Genomic DNA, 14,443 nt, shown 5'->3' on the forward strand with positions numbered 1-14,443 from the left:
TCCTAAAATATAAACATGCATTACTCCCCATATGAGAGCCATCTTATTTTGTTCTTTTTAAAATTCCAATTCTTATTAAGTACTGCATTTATAATGTAAGCTTGAAGGAAAGTCTGCAGTGACAGCTGAAGTGGAACTGCATTTTACAATTTTCCATTTCCCCATCCAGAGCTGTGTCTTGCCTTAAAAATGCAAAACTTAGAGCTCAGCCAGCTGCTTGCACTATGTGGCCATGTGGATCATGTCAGGAGCCATTCCTGTGTTGCCACAGGGGTCTCAACCTGAAAGTTTCCTTTCAACTTTCTGTTTTCTCTGAAAGAGCATTTGGTATTGTCTCCTCCTGAAAATGTAACTTTTGTGCCTGTACTCAACCCAAGCCCTATTTCTGTTTTGATAATCATAACTGATGGAGAGGTTGAGGTGCTACTACAGATCCTTCCGTACTTTCTGCTTTCTGGCCATTAAAAATGTTCATGATTGGGCTCATCAAAATACAAAGATATTTGGCTTCTCTGATACAACTTAGGATTTCAGTGGCTGCAGTTACCGGCCTTTGCTCAGTTGTTCTTCTAGTGACAGCCTCACCCTTTTGTCAAAGCAAGGAAAGCTCCCTCCGTGGGAAGGCTCCTTGGGCTCACAGCCTGGCATTCAGGGTCAGAACAAAGTTTGCAAATGTTATCCAAAACCTGAATGTTATCTTGAGGTTCCTCATTGCTTCCTCTTGTCCATGACCCAGCTCCCCCTCCAATTCCTGTTCCAGCTCCAAATGTTAACATCGGCGATATTTAATTTTATCTGGATGTGTAGAATGTGCACTTCTCCAGCCCCCTGCTGAGAGGTTAAGAAATGGCTCTCATGGCCTGCATTCCACCATCAATTCCATGTCCCCCACCTTTTATTCTAGAGAGTTTGCTGGCTGTTCAAAGCTGAAAGGACAGCTTTGAACAGCTTTTAAAAAATCTTTTGCTTTTTAAGTGCTGATGACACTATCCTGTGACACGTGTAACAGAACAAAACACTTCAAAATTTTACAGTCTTTCCAAGTATTTTTGCTCAGAGCTGACTGCTGCTGAGGATGCTGCCTGATCTCTGTTCCTGTGACAGTCTCTATAAAAGAAAGGTAAATACCTGGAGGGAACTGAGACTGTTCTTTTCACTGCCCAGAAAACCAAAATACAGAAATGGTGCAAACTTACTGGTGAGACCAAAGAATGAAAGTACAATGGAAAAGCACACCTACACAAAAGGGGAAGAAGTGTCAGATACCCCAAAACATGTAAGAGTCCAAGAGCAAAGTGGGGAATTAGGAAGGGTCATTGGCTGGAGATCCTGAAAACCATTTTTAAGTTGTTCTGGAACATATTTTTCAGTCTCCCACTGGAGCAGATCAGCAAGCTGTGCCTACCTTTTTGCTGGTCAAACCATTAGCCTCATGTAGCAGTTAGGAAAACATCCTTCTAATTTTTTATCACATACAAGACCACGATTTTTTCTTTTTTGAGGTGAAGAAGACAGTGGCACTGTCTAGCTAAGACTTGGCCTTTACAGCATCATATGGAACTGTTACCTGCTTTTAATTTTTTTTTCCTATTTCTCTTCCTGTAGGGAGTAAATGCAGTAAAATGTCCTTTAGGGACTGAAGGCACTGTTCTCCAGTCTGTACCTGCTGATTTGTAATATTTTTAGCTCAGACAACCCAAAAACATTGTCAAAACTTGTTTAAAAACCTACTTGAAGATTTCCATTGGCCTGTTTTGAAACTATTCATAAATAAGACGTGAAGTAAAGAAAACTAAAACAATTACAGAGCAAAAGATGCCAGCTCTGGTAAAACATTTTTTGACTATTAAAACACAGTGAGGCCTTAGCAAAGTATAAAGGCACAGGCTTTAAAAACTTTCAGAGCAGCCTAAGCCAAGTGACAATGGGAGACAGGGATCTCTGAAAGACAAACACCAAGTTTTTGTCAGAGGGAATATGAGGAGGGTGGTTTAGTTTGCCTCTTGCATGAGCTCAGTGAATACTTCATAAAAAAAAGTAAAGAAACACAAATGGGATTTTCAGATACAGCTTCAGCTTTCAGTGTTCCATGCAAAGTCTCAACCAGGTGATCAATCTACATTTTACAGCAACAAGTTCCCTTCTACTGCAACCTGCCACTAAAAAGGGCGCTCCATGCAGCAGCATTGTCTCCTCATTTACCCTTTTTGTCCAAAAATCAAACTATACCAGCCAGTTCCATGGGTGACCCAACACTGTTCACTCCTTTGTTTCTGCTTTTCTAGCCTCATCTAATGAAAGGCCTCTCTTGTCTAGAGAAAGGTGTCCCTGCCTGTGCCAGGATGTTGGAAGTAGATGATCTATAAGGCACCTTTCAACCCATTCTAGGATTCATCTTTTGCTTGGTCTGTGTATTTTCTAACCAGTTGGATCAACATGCTGGGGTGTGAACAGTGTTATCTCTACAGTCAACTGCCACTTAAGAAAAGAAAAAGGAAGATTTAATAAAATTCCCTTAATCTGCTTCTAAATTTTGTATGAGGATTGTCTTGCAGATTCTTAGCTCCCACTGGGTTTCTGGACACTTGTCTGATGTTTGGGGGGCATTCAATCAGTCCTGGAATCAGAATAGCTAGGAAATAACACCTACAAATTGTACATAACTCTTGGGGAAACTGATCAAATACCTGGAAATATTTATCTGCTTGGCTGCAGCTGCTTTAGCCTCTTTGAAGTGATGCTGTTCACAGGCAACCCAGTGATCAATTCATTCAGATCATCTTTGGGAGGGAATTATTGCAAAAGCGGGAAGCATATGCTAAAGCATATGGCTAAAATTTTAGCATGTGGCTAAAACAAAATTTTAGCATGGTTAAAGAAAAAAGCCCTCAAAATCGACTTCCCCAAATTCCCCAGTGATAGGGAGGGGTTAGGAAAGAAAAGGTCTCTCTATCCTTAATAGGATGAGGTAGAGTGAATTTATAGACTGGCCTGAGTAGTGCTTTGTTTTTGACATGATGTTTTATCATGAGATATTGGGATGCATTTCTATTAAAAGGGAAATTCTGCTATAAAACAGAGAAAACTAGAATTTCACTAGTGTACAGAAAGCAGGGCATGCTGCCCACACATGCCCAGGTCACTGATGTAAGGTCAGAGCTTCCAGAGCTGGTGTGGGAGCTGGAGCTCAGAACAGGAGGTGGGAAAGCAGGAGATGGCACAGGGCTTTGTACCCCAGGCTTGGAGAGGGTGGAAGAGGCAGCTGCTGATTCCCCTATCAGAGCCCCATCTGGGGCTCAGCACCACCAGCTCTGCTGAGAGCTGAAGCAGAGAAGGGGGATGAGGGGACACAGCCAGTGCAAGGAGCAGAACAACCATTGTCAAGGGCCAGCACATAAAAACAAGCCAAGCATTTGGCTCTCATGGGAAAACCTTGCATTTAATGCTGTTATGCTTTAGGAAGGAGTTACCTACTCTTCTTATCTACTTTGTTAGTGTTTTATTTTGTAAGTCTGCTAGGCATCCATGTTAACTTTGTAAGTGAAGAACATGAGTACTTTGAGAATCAGAAAGTTTGGCTGCTTTTGGAAGCTCAGACAGGTATTTTTAATAGCCAAACCTCTAAAAGTTGAACCCAGATGCAGGTAGCTGTTGGTCTAGCTTGGTCTTACAGCTCCTCAGAACTGAGCTCACTGGGGACAATGCCTATGATGATGGGGAGAATGTTTCTCCTTGCTTATTTTCTGAGAAGATGAAGTTCTGGATTCCTGCCAGCAGCACAACACGGGAGTTGATGAGATAAGAAAAAAGATTACTCTTTAGCTGTCTCCTTTAGAAAAAAAAAATTGAGATTTACTACAGTGGATGTACTCTTGCACTTCTGTTAAGACACCAGAAGGGGAAGAGGAATGCAGGCTGTGACTGCCAGGACCTGTTGGGAAGGCTGTGCCACTCTGGTACCAGGGTGACCTGCAGGGCTGCAGCCTGTCCCTGCCACCACCTCTTTGTAAAAATGAAAACTGATGTAACAAGGGCAGAAATAGGCCAGCACAAAAAGACACAGCCACACATCTCTCCTTGTTCTAGAAGAGATCTGACTGCTGCACTCTCCAGCACATCTGCAGTGTATGGTAGAAATATCCCACCTAAGGCAGAAATATCCCAGACACCTGGCTTCAATCTGTCAGAGGGTCCCAAGGAGAAGGGACCATCCACAGCTGTGGTTCTGTAGTTCTAGCAGCAGCTAAAGCACAGGGCTGAGCCTCTGGAGAAGATAATCTTGTGGACCACCAAAGAATCTAAATCTAAATCTGAATGTCTCTTTAGATCCTGGACGCAGTTCTCCATGTGTAAATCTGTGAACTGTCCCCACCTCAGAGGTGCGCTGTGAGGATAAATACAAAAAAAGATTTGTGATGATTTCAGATGCTGCAGCAGTGGAAGTCACAGAGCTGGCAAGAACTGGGGAGAGCTGTCAAACTTCATGGATGTTTGCTCATGTCTCTGCTCAGTAGCTTTAGTGCTGTGAACACGTGTGCATGCAGAGACACATGAGGAGGTTTATAAACAGCTGTTATTTCTTTACATAAAGAAGAAGTATTTAGATGAACCAAGAAATGTAACTTCTGTTGGTTCACCTGGAAAATTCCCAACTTGTACAGGCTGGAGTGGGATCAGCAAAGAGTTTGTGTCTCACCTAGATCACAAAGACTGTGCCTAGCCCTTACATTATTGGTTAAGGACTAAGCTGCTCTTCCTTGCAGGTCTTTTAACCACCACAGAAATGCTCATTTGAAGAATATGGAGAAGAAATATTTGAGAATTTAGGAGTTGACCATGAATTATCAATAGCAGTTCCTTTCAATTGTGTAAGACATGAGTTAAGAGACCAGAGAATAAACACAAACCACAGGCTAAGAGAAGACTCTAAAGGCTGGAATACTCCAAGAGATTGGAGGAAGATGAATGGGAAAAGAAGAGCCATGCTTCTTCTTCACAAACACTCATCTGGCAGGGTCTACCTCTAAAAAAACATTCAACATGAAAAGTTAATCTTTATATTCACATTTGTGGGGAATTAGTCATTAACTAGCAGGAAATGAATCGATTTTCAATCCCAGCTTTTCTCTGATTAGATTTGAACAATAAGAAACTTAATTGAGCTGTGGTAGTGCTATAGGTCAATACACCAGCAGCTCAGCTATTACTCAGTGCTGATAAAAAAAAATCTTCAGGGAGAATTCTCATCAAAACAATTAGTATTTCTAGTGCTTAACACCACAACTACCACTGATTAAATGTTATTTCTCTTTGATCTTCCTTAACCGAGCAGCAGCACTGGAACACTTTATTTATTTTAAGTTTGGCACAGTCTTGCACTACCCCAAGGTCAGCGACAGCACAGGGCTATCAGGATCCTGTTCTATTGTGGCTGCATCCTGGCCTAATTACAGCTACAGTTTTCTTGACACCATGTTATCTCTCCAGGAATCTGGGAACATACCAAATGGAGGATACACTGGGATATAGCCTTTTTTTCCCCTCCTCTTTTTTCTCCCCCCTCCAGTAAAGATCATCTGACTTCTTTTCATTTCTGAAAGAGACTTATTTTTTTCCCAGTGAATTTTAGTTCCCAAGGTTCAGAGTATTAACTTTAATGCTATGCCTGCTGTGTTGTGAAGTCCTTAGTACAAATTTCCCAAAAGAACAGGGCTATAGAAGCATCAGTAAGTGCCATTTCCAGCCAAAAAGGAATTTGAAACACGAGTCACTAAAGTCTGAGACAGCCATCTCATGAATATACAGATGGAACTACAGGAAAAAATACTTGTGCCTGAAATATCTGACTGTCTCATATACTTATGTAATGTGTCCTCCTAAAATTCCTCTACATATGGAGTTGTTATAGCCTGGTACTGCAGAAAGGAAACTGTAGAGAGAGAAGGAAAATGGCTGTAGCTGGGCCTGTCAGAGAACTGATTTTTCCCAAAAGGGAGAAGAGGTAAGAGAATGGAATGGACCCCAAAAGGGGAAAGTAGGATGGCAGCAAAAGCAGCAATAGTTGACATAACACAGAAGAGACAGGTGGGCAACAACTTGGTGCGGTCATTTTTTCTGTTGTCCCTAAGCATATCTTATTGACTTTGAGTTTCAGTATTGAGTTTGAAAGCAATCCAGCAATTCACAGAGGAACTGTGCTGAAATGAAGTCTTGAATAATTTAAAATCAGGCCTGCATTTTTAACTGCTGCAAGGTGTGTCTTAAAGCTTCTCTTCTGCAATAAGGCTGAGAGCAGATAGGTTTTCAGGTAGCCTTGCAAAAATTCTGTACAGCCTGACCTATGAGATTCATCCCTACGTAACCCTTCCAATTCTGTTCTCATGAAGAGTAATATTAATAAAAAGAGACTCTTTTACCACAGTGCAGTTTTAAGAAGACAGCTTTCCAAGATAATGTATTTTTGTCCATATCTATCCTTCTCAAATAAAATAAATCCTTTCAAAGGTCAGGGCCAAGATTTACAAGCCCAACAGGATATAAAAACCTTGAAATATCAGCATTCTGGTGCAAGGGATCATGCAACTATACCTATATATACACCTAGAGAATCTGTATGTGTGTATCTATAGAGACATACATCAATGGGATGGACTAAATCAGTTCTTGTTTAGAAATGAGACAATCCTGTTGAACTCAGTGATGTTTAAGAAAACCCACTTTTATTTACATGAAGTGCTGTGCACATTTGCAGTTCCACATGGATAACTGTTATTATTGCTGATATTGACAGTCACAGTATCTAGGAATCTTGGCTGAGCAGCGTTTGGATAAAACCTAAAGCTCAACATGGAAGAAAGAGGAAAATACAGTGCAAGGGGGCTGAAAGAAGTTTATTTGTGACTTGAAAGGATTTTCACAAGGCTGGGAAAGAAGACAGGAGCAGTGCAACCCTTTGTGTCACCTCCTGGTAATTAAGAAGCTGCATGGGCAGGCCTAGAATAAACCACAGGTATTCAAGCAGTGAGAGCTCTCAAGTACCCTTGGCTTTAGCCTCACAGACCAGCTCCCCTAAGAGGAAGATGTCTTGAACAAAGATTTTCAAAGGATGTCTGAAATCATAAAAGGAGCATCACACTCTTGTTCCTTGTGTAAAATGGTGCAAGAAGAGAAAATGCTCATAATATACCATTTATTTTTTTCTATCATATGTATTATTTTCTTTCTGTAGAAGAGATGTAGAAAACCTCCCTGTGGGCCATATGGATAACCGCTTTCACACAGAGATGCCATCTCCCTGAACAAGCTGGTGCTGTGCTGGTACTGGCTGTGCTCAGCCAATGGAGACAAAATGTGGATACTGATATTGGTGATACTCAGTACTAGATGGCTCCCAAAGGTGTCTCCTTTTGAGGGAACAGGCCAGCTAAAGAAGACAGTGTCATGCCACAGAGTAGAGTTCCTCCCAGAATTCATCCCAATCAACTCCAATCAACTCTTGGGGATGCAGATTTTTGTGAATTCCATGAAGTGGACCTTCAGAGGGGGGAAATTACCCACAGATTCTGTTTCCTCAGTAACTTTTTATCAGGGTAACTTTGTATTATCAGCTTCCAGTGGGTTTCTATGGGTTTATCCACTCTTCCAGGTATCAAACACGATCACAAGGGCTCATGTTAGGGAAATCCATAAACCTAAACTATGAACTGGAACATGATGCTTGTTGATTCACTGCAAATGAGAGTGCCTCCTCTCCTGCATTTGCCTGCTGATGTAGCCTTAAATCCTTCAGTGCATGGTAATTTTGAATTTCAGCCTCTTTTTCTCATGATTAAACTACAACTGATGCAAAAAAAAACCTGTGAATAGAGTAACCTCTTCTGTTACAGAAAAGTCAACTAGCTATGGGTCTACCTGCTACTTGGTTCCTTCAAGATCTTATAGTTATTTATATACTTAGTCTATGAAAATCTTAACACTAGAATGCAGTAAGACCGTAAAAAGGGACAGTATAAGACAAATTCTAAAATCTGGAGAGAATGAGTTACCTTTAATTAAAAATTATCTTTTTCTAAAAAGTGAGAAGGACTATACTCACAAAACAAGCATCAATATGCATGCTTAAAAGAAAGCTACTATCCATGCCCATTCTTCCAACACCAGGATATCTCATTGCATGCACTATTTGACATCATTATAGTGCCCAAAGTTTCAATAACATAACTGGGAGTCATCTGTAAGGAAGACACAACAAAAAGTACTTAAGCAATACACTTCTCTGATGTTGATTCTTTGCTGCTTTATTTATTACAGGACCTCAGTGTAGCTAAATGTTTTCCTATGGAGTAAGTTTCCCTCTGTGCACCTTCTGATGCAGGGACCTTCAGTCCTGGCATCACTTCAGTTGTGCATAAAATTCTGAGCTTGACAAATGTAAAACTGACATCTTCACTGGACTGGTGAGTGAAATTTCTTTTCAAAATCAGATCGCTAAGAATTTTCCCATCATTTTTGCTAAAAACCTGGAAGTCCAACTAAATAAAATTGCAAGTAGCAAAATACAAGATCTCTTTATAGACATGGCAAAGCATAACTAGAAGGATGTATCATAATCAATGTTTGCCATTTAACAAACATTACCTCAAAAACACGCTCAAAAATGTAGAATGATGCAATTTGAACTGCCCAGCACTATAATTATAGCAACTATCTCACACTGGGGAGCAACTTTTACTTTTCCACGCTGATTAATGAATATGAGTAAGAGATTTGTGCTCCTCCGCCCCCTCCAAGTATTCTGGTAAACATGTTAAATAAATCAGACTTCAGGGTTTCATGAATACACAACAACAGCTACTCAGTCCTTAGCAAGCATGCAAGAGCACAATAACAACAATAATGGCAAAAAAAAAAAAAGAGTTCAATATGGGGGTGAGAACTCAAAGGAGTTTGATTAGTCATATGTGCCTCCAGAGAAGTTCACTCTCCTCTCTTGTGAGAGCAGCACACTGTATCATCCTTAATATTCTCCTACCGCAGAGTCAATGAAGGTGATTAAAAAGCTGTGTAGACATTAATGGTTGAACAATAAACAGTATAATCACAGCCAACCTATTATGCTACCAACTGCTTTCCTAAAGGATTCTAGTTTATGCTTGCCAAGGGGGAGCCTCCCAGGAACACTGTTCTTGGGAAGCCAGTTCCCAAAGCATCCTTTTAAAGTTTACAGCTGGGAGATAGAGCCTGGCTCCTGACATCCACAAGTTCTTTCATATCTCCTCTGTGAGCTGACTGCATCTAATGCTCTCTAGAGACGAATTGTTTCTAGAGGCACAGTAACAATGTATATTTTACACTTGATGGACTCATATTTCATACCAGATGTAATTAAGGATAAAATATAATGAGTTTATTCTAGAAAGGTGTTAAATTCTCAAACAAATGAAAAATATCAAAACCAAAGTCACAAGAAGATGAGAATTAAACAAGAAAGCTTTCTTGCAATTGTTTGCTCTTTCATAGAGGTGAGGGGTCTTTCCTCCAGCAGGGGAGCTTTTATGAATTTCATCTATTGCATTTTAACAACACACTCCTATCTTAGAGTCTTCTTGATGATCAAAGGATTTTAGAGGTCAAAGACCCTACACATTTAATAACCCATTTGTAAGAGGCATTCAATGAACAACCACTGTCTTATGGCAGCTGTCTCTAGATTGCAATGAGTTTCACAGAGACATCATGTGACATCTTATTTAAAAATATATGACAGGCCTGGCATTTCAACTGCTTTAGAGTTCATGTTCTTACAAAAACAGGACAACCTCCTCCTTCTTATAGCATGAGATCTTTATGAAGAGATGAGAACATCTTCATAAATAAAGTTACAATCAGATTTCCTTATAAAGAAATCTCAAAATTCTTTACATCTTTCCTCAGTGACATCCAAACACCTAAGGGTGAAATATGCCCAGGAAATGACCTTCTACAAAGCAGCCAGTCTCTGAGGAAGTAACAAATACTGACTGAACAAAAATACAGGAGAATTGCGTCTAGTCCCTGTTAAAAAATAGAAGAGAAGAAATTTGAAATATGGACAGGACGTGTCTAAATAAAAATAACAGCTTACCAAGCTAATGGGTGACAATACTTTTCAGTGCTGTCAAAATACAGACCAGCTTATGCGCCAGGCTGGGGTCTAGGGTCCAACTAGAAATCACAACTCTGGCATTTCTTGCTGCACCTGGGAAGGAGCCCAGAGGATACCTGGTCCAGCTGCCAGGGCAGATTTAGCAGCATCATCTGCTATGACCCTGGAACAAACACTGCATGAGAAAGAAGGCAAAATCCTAAACCACAGCTCCAGAGCTCTCAAATTCAACATTTTAACACTCACCCAAGAAGACACCATTAGCAGTTAGGAACAGTATTTTAATCCTCTGAAATCTATGAATGTCAATCAGAGACTGCTTTCTGAGGTAGCTCTGCTCTTCCTTTCATACACAAGCGTTGGCAAGAGCCTGCACCTCCAATGGCTCAGTCTCTCCTGTTAGAATGTCAGCACACTGCCAGCTCTCTGGAAGCTCCCAGAGCTGAATGATATTTTCACAGAAGTCTGCCAGCTGGAGACTCCTTGTGTCAAGGTTTTGGCTCTCATCATTTGGGAAACAGTGAGCATATACTCAAAACAAGCACTGAAAAAGGTAGATTTTCACAACTGTCCAGATTATTCTTGAAGAAAATTGTCTCAATTCAATCTAAATAAAGCCCTGCTGGCAGAGAGAGAAGATCTCAAATTTAATCACTTCTACCTGCAATCAGCATCAATACTTTTTCCAGCCCTACCCTAAAAAATGTTTATATCTAACTTCTCTCATTCAGAACATTTTGGACACCCTCTCAGTTGTGGAAAAGTCCTGGTATCCAACTGGTGCCACAGGACCTACACATCTCATCTAGGAATATACCCTCTTTTCCTCCAGTGGCACTGTTCACCTAAAAAATATTTTTGTGAGTTGATGTGTTTAAATAGTTTGGCCCATTTAGCCCAACAAACACCAATTCAATGCTCATTGCTCAATGGAGAGATGTGCTGCCTCAGTGGGGTGATAAATCCCAAGATGGGTTATAAAACCCAATATAGGCATGACCCAAATCCCATTCCAGGTGAGAACTTAGCGATTTCTTGGGGTTATGAAGATTTGCATGACTACAGGCTGAATATATGAATATCTCAGTGAAGAGTAAGACTTTAATTCTCAACTCAAATATAAAGTGCTATTTCCTCATTCTGTCCTCAACTGATGATGTACCTATAGTTCTTCCAGATTTACCAATGAACATCAGTCCTGTAGCACGTCCAGTAATGTGCATAAATACCTGCAATCTACAATTACCTATTTCACGTGCTGATCTGAAATTACAGGGAGAGAAAGGGGTGGATGGAGTGGTGCTGAAGCTTGAGCACAATATAAATTTGAGGCCGCAGCATCATGTGTTTGAGACCTGTCATGAGGCTGAAATACAAGTGAAGCTGTCACAGCAATACAATGACAGCACAGTTCAGCATGCTCATGAAGAGACTAAAATCCAGGATGACTGCAGAGCCAAGGGGAAAAAAAGCTGGTTTTTTCCCCTACCCTGTGTACATAAATAGGAAAGATCTGGTCATGTTGTCCTGTGAGCACACTGCGATGTCAGTCTAAAGCAACAACTAACCTGAGCTATAATTATAGAGAGGCAGAATATGTTGACTTTTCAACTGAAATGTATCCTTGGCTGTTTCTCTTGCAGCAGAGCTGTGTTTTCACAAGAGGGCAATGTACATTTTCTAGTCACAGCAAACCAGTTTGTGCTTTTCCCCTGACAGATATCAACATTCCCATTGTCTCAGGAGAGACAACAATCTGTAGATGCAGCCAGCTATGCCAATTTGTAAGATGTGTACTTAATAACAGGTTTTCAATTTTAAAAAGAGCTCTTTTCACACCTACAGAACTCTGAGTGATCCCAAAGTGCTTTGCTGGCATCAATCTAATCCCACAACCTACACACATGGGTGGACACCAGAGAACCTGCAAAGCCAAGCAACATAACAAATGAGCTCATGGGATCACACATAAATAAGCCATCTACCAGCTTTTATACCTGACCTATCACTTCATTATTTTTTGGATCCATCTGCTTGGGACTATCAGGTGAAAACAGCATGGAGTTTAAGTAGCTGTAATGAAAACTCAAATTCCCAGATAAAAGATCATCCTGCATTTGCAGGCTGAGTCCCCAGTGAGGCACAGCCTGTATAGCACATACCAGGAGCACCAGGGAGGGTGCCCAGGCACTGCAGTCAAACAGCACACGAACAATATGCCCAGGACTGATGCCAGAAGGTGCAAAGCTGATGGTTTTAGTGCAAAACAGTTAACCAACATACAGACATTGGGAGGAGCCACCTGTCATTCACACTGCGTGCTGTGGAAGCACGTAACTCTCCCCTGGAAGATTACTGAGAAGTCCAAATGCAACTACAAGAAACAGCATTTTTTGAATTTGGATATTGGAAACAATTATCACATCTGAATCATCTACAGCTCTCAAGCCATGAAAGCAAATAGCACTCTACTGAGAGGGAAGGCAAATTTCTGGCTGCTCTGAAAAGCCCAGGAATTACAGTTTCCATGTAAAGCAGGTGAGATCTTGGTTTCCAAATACTTTGGATCGTGAATCTGATCTTCTTCCAAATTCTCCATGGAAAGGTTGGTTTTTGGTTTTAGGCAGTAGTAACAAATGCCAAAGTCAACTGACGAGCTAAGATGAGGCTTTTATGTCTGTGTTATGTTTCTGAACAAGTTCCAGCCACTTACTTAGTCATTTACGTTTGAATAATGTGCCATTCGTTGCTTTCCATGGCACTATTTAATGCCAAGTTTTCAGTTTTACTTAAAGCTTGTCCAAAGGTGAGGGAGAGTATGAAGTGTGAAGGACCTTCCAGGAGCTCCCACAGTGGGGGGCCAGTTTCATACCGTCTCAGCATCTGACGCTGCTCAACACTCCTGGGCTGCTAAAAGCTAGGCAGCATCCCAAGAAGCTTCAGGGAATTGGCAGAGCTCTGGGGCCCTGCAAATAGCCACCATTTTCACTGGAAACATTTATGACACTGGAAGGAAGGTCGCCCTGTGATGTTGCCTGCATTAAAATCCTGTGGACATGTCCTTCCCTGCCTGGAGAGCAGATGCAAGGAGGCTAAGCACTGCTGTACCTTCAAAAGCCCCTGCCACCATCATCTCCTTTCAGTTGAACTTGAAAAGATAAAAGCAATTTAATCTTTCCTGCCTTCAACTTGAAGGTTTTGTTCTAAATATATTTTGACAGCAGAAATAAAGACAAAGTTTTAATAGAACTAACTGAACCACAAACTGAATTATGTATTTCCATTTCAGGAGACAATCTTGCTGCTAATAACATCACTCTCCTTCCAAAAGCATGCATGACAAAACTCAAAGCATTTCTCTGTTCCTTCACGGCATCTGGTGTCTGGCAGCAGCTCTGCAGCACAGAGGGCTGCCTCTCACACGTGTGTGTGTCATGTGTGACACATTCTGTCCTGGAGCTGGGGTGGAACCACCTCAATTGCTGAACCAGTCTGTCTGGAAAATTTGTATGCTAGGGGATTGAAATGCAGGCTGAACCCTGGCAACATCCCTGCAACATTGGATCTCTGCCTAGAACCTTTATTTCTTCAGTGTTCTCTGGAAACATGCAGCAGCTGCAGGCTTTCTGTAGGACCCCCACACCAGCAATCTTCCCCCTGAATGGAAGCACATGGCAAGGCAGGTCTAAACTGTACTGACAGCCTGGAGCATCTTAATTTTTCAACACTGGATTCTTCATTTGGTTCCCATCTTACAGAAACAATAGCAGTCAAGCAGCTTACTAAACCAGGGTCAAATCCTGAATAGATGCCTTGCTCATAGATTTGTTCTTAATTAGCCAAACTCCCTCTGAAGTCAACAAAAGTGCCAATCAAACAAAGACACATTTTATTTTGTGGCCACAAGGAAAGGGATTGAAAGAATTTACATTGGCTGCTAAGCATATGCTCTAATGACCACCACTGGATTATTAGAAGTGACCTAGATGTAGAAAGCTTTGATCTTCTTACTCCTGGTTTATTATCCAGTTTCTAGATCTCTTAAGGTCAACCAGAGTGAATAAAAATTAGGATGGGTAGAAATTGTGTGTGATCCAAGAAAGAGGACCGTGAAATATCAATCCCAGACATTTCACTGACAAAAGCAGGCAGACACCAGTAAACGTGATTAATCAAGAGCAAGCCAGGAAACAGCATTACATTTCAAAGAAGTCTAGGGGTGAATAGCTTGAGGAAATGAGATACAAAGTCTTTCACATGTAGGTCACCCCTTTTAATCCAGCTCTGCTCATAGCAAAC

General features: G+C 41.1%; 1 protein-coding gene across 1 annotated transcript in view; it reads right to left on the reverse strand.

The window, feature by feature from the left end:
• VSNL1 (visinin like 1) overlaps nt 1–14,443 on the reverse strand; it is an 85,701-nt gene that overhangs the window by 2,960 nt on the left and 68,298 nt on the right. The gene's annotated exons all lie outside the window — the stretch shown is intronic.

This window comes from Camarhynchus parvulus, chromosome 3 (genome assembly GCF_901933205.1).
Source record: "Camarhynchus parvulus chromosome 3, STF_HiC, whole genome shotgun sequence".
Taxonomy (NCBI): Eukaryota; Metazoa; Chordata; class Aves; order Passeriformes; family Thraupidae; genus Camarhynchus; species Camarhynchus parvulus.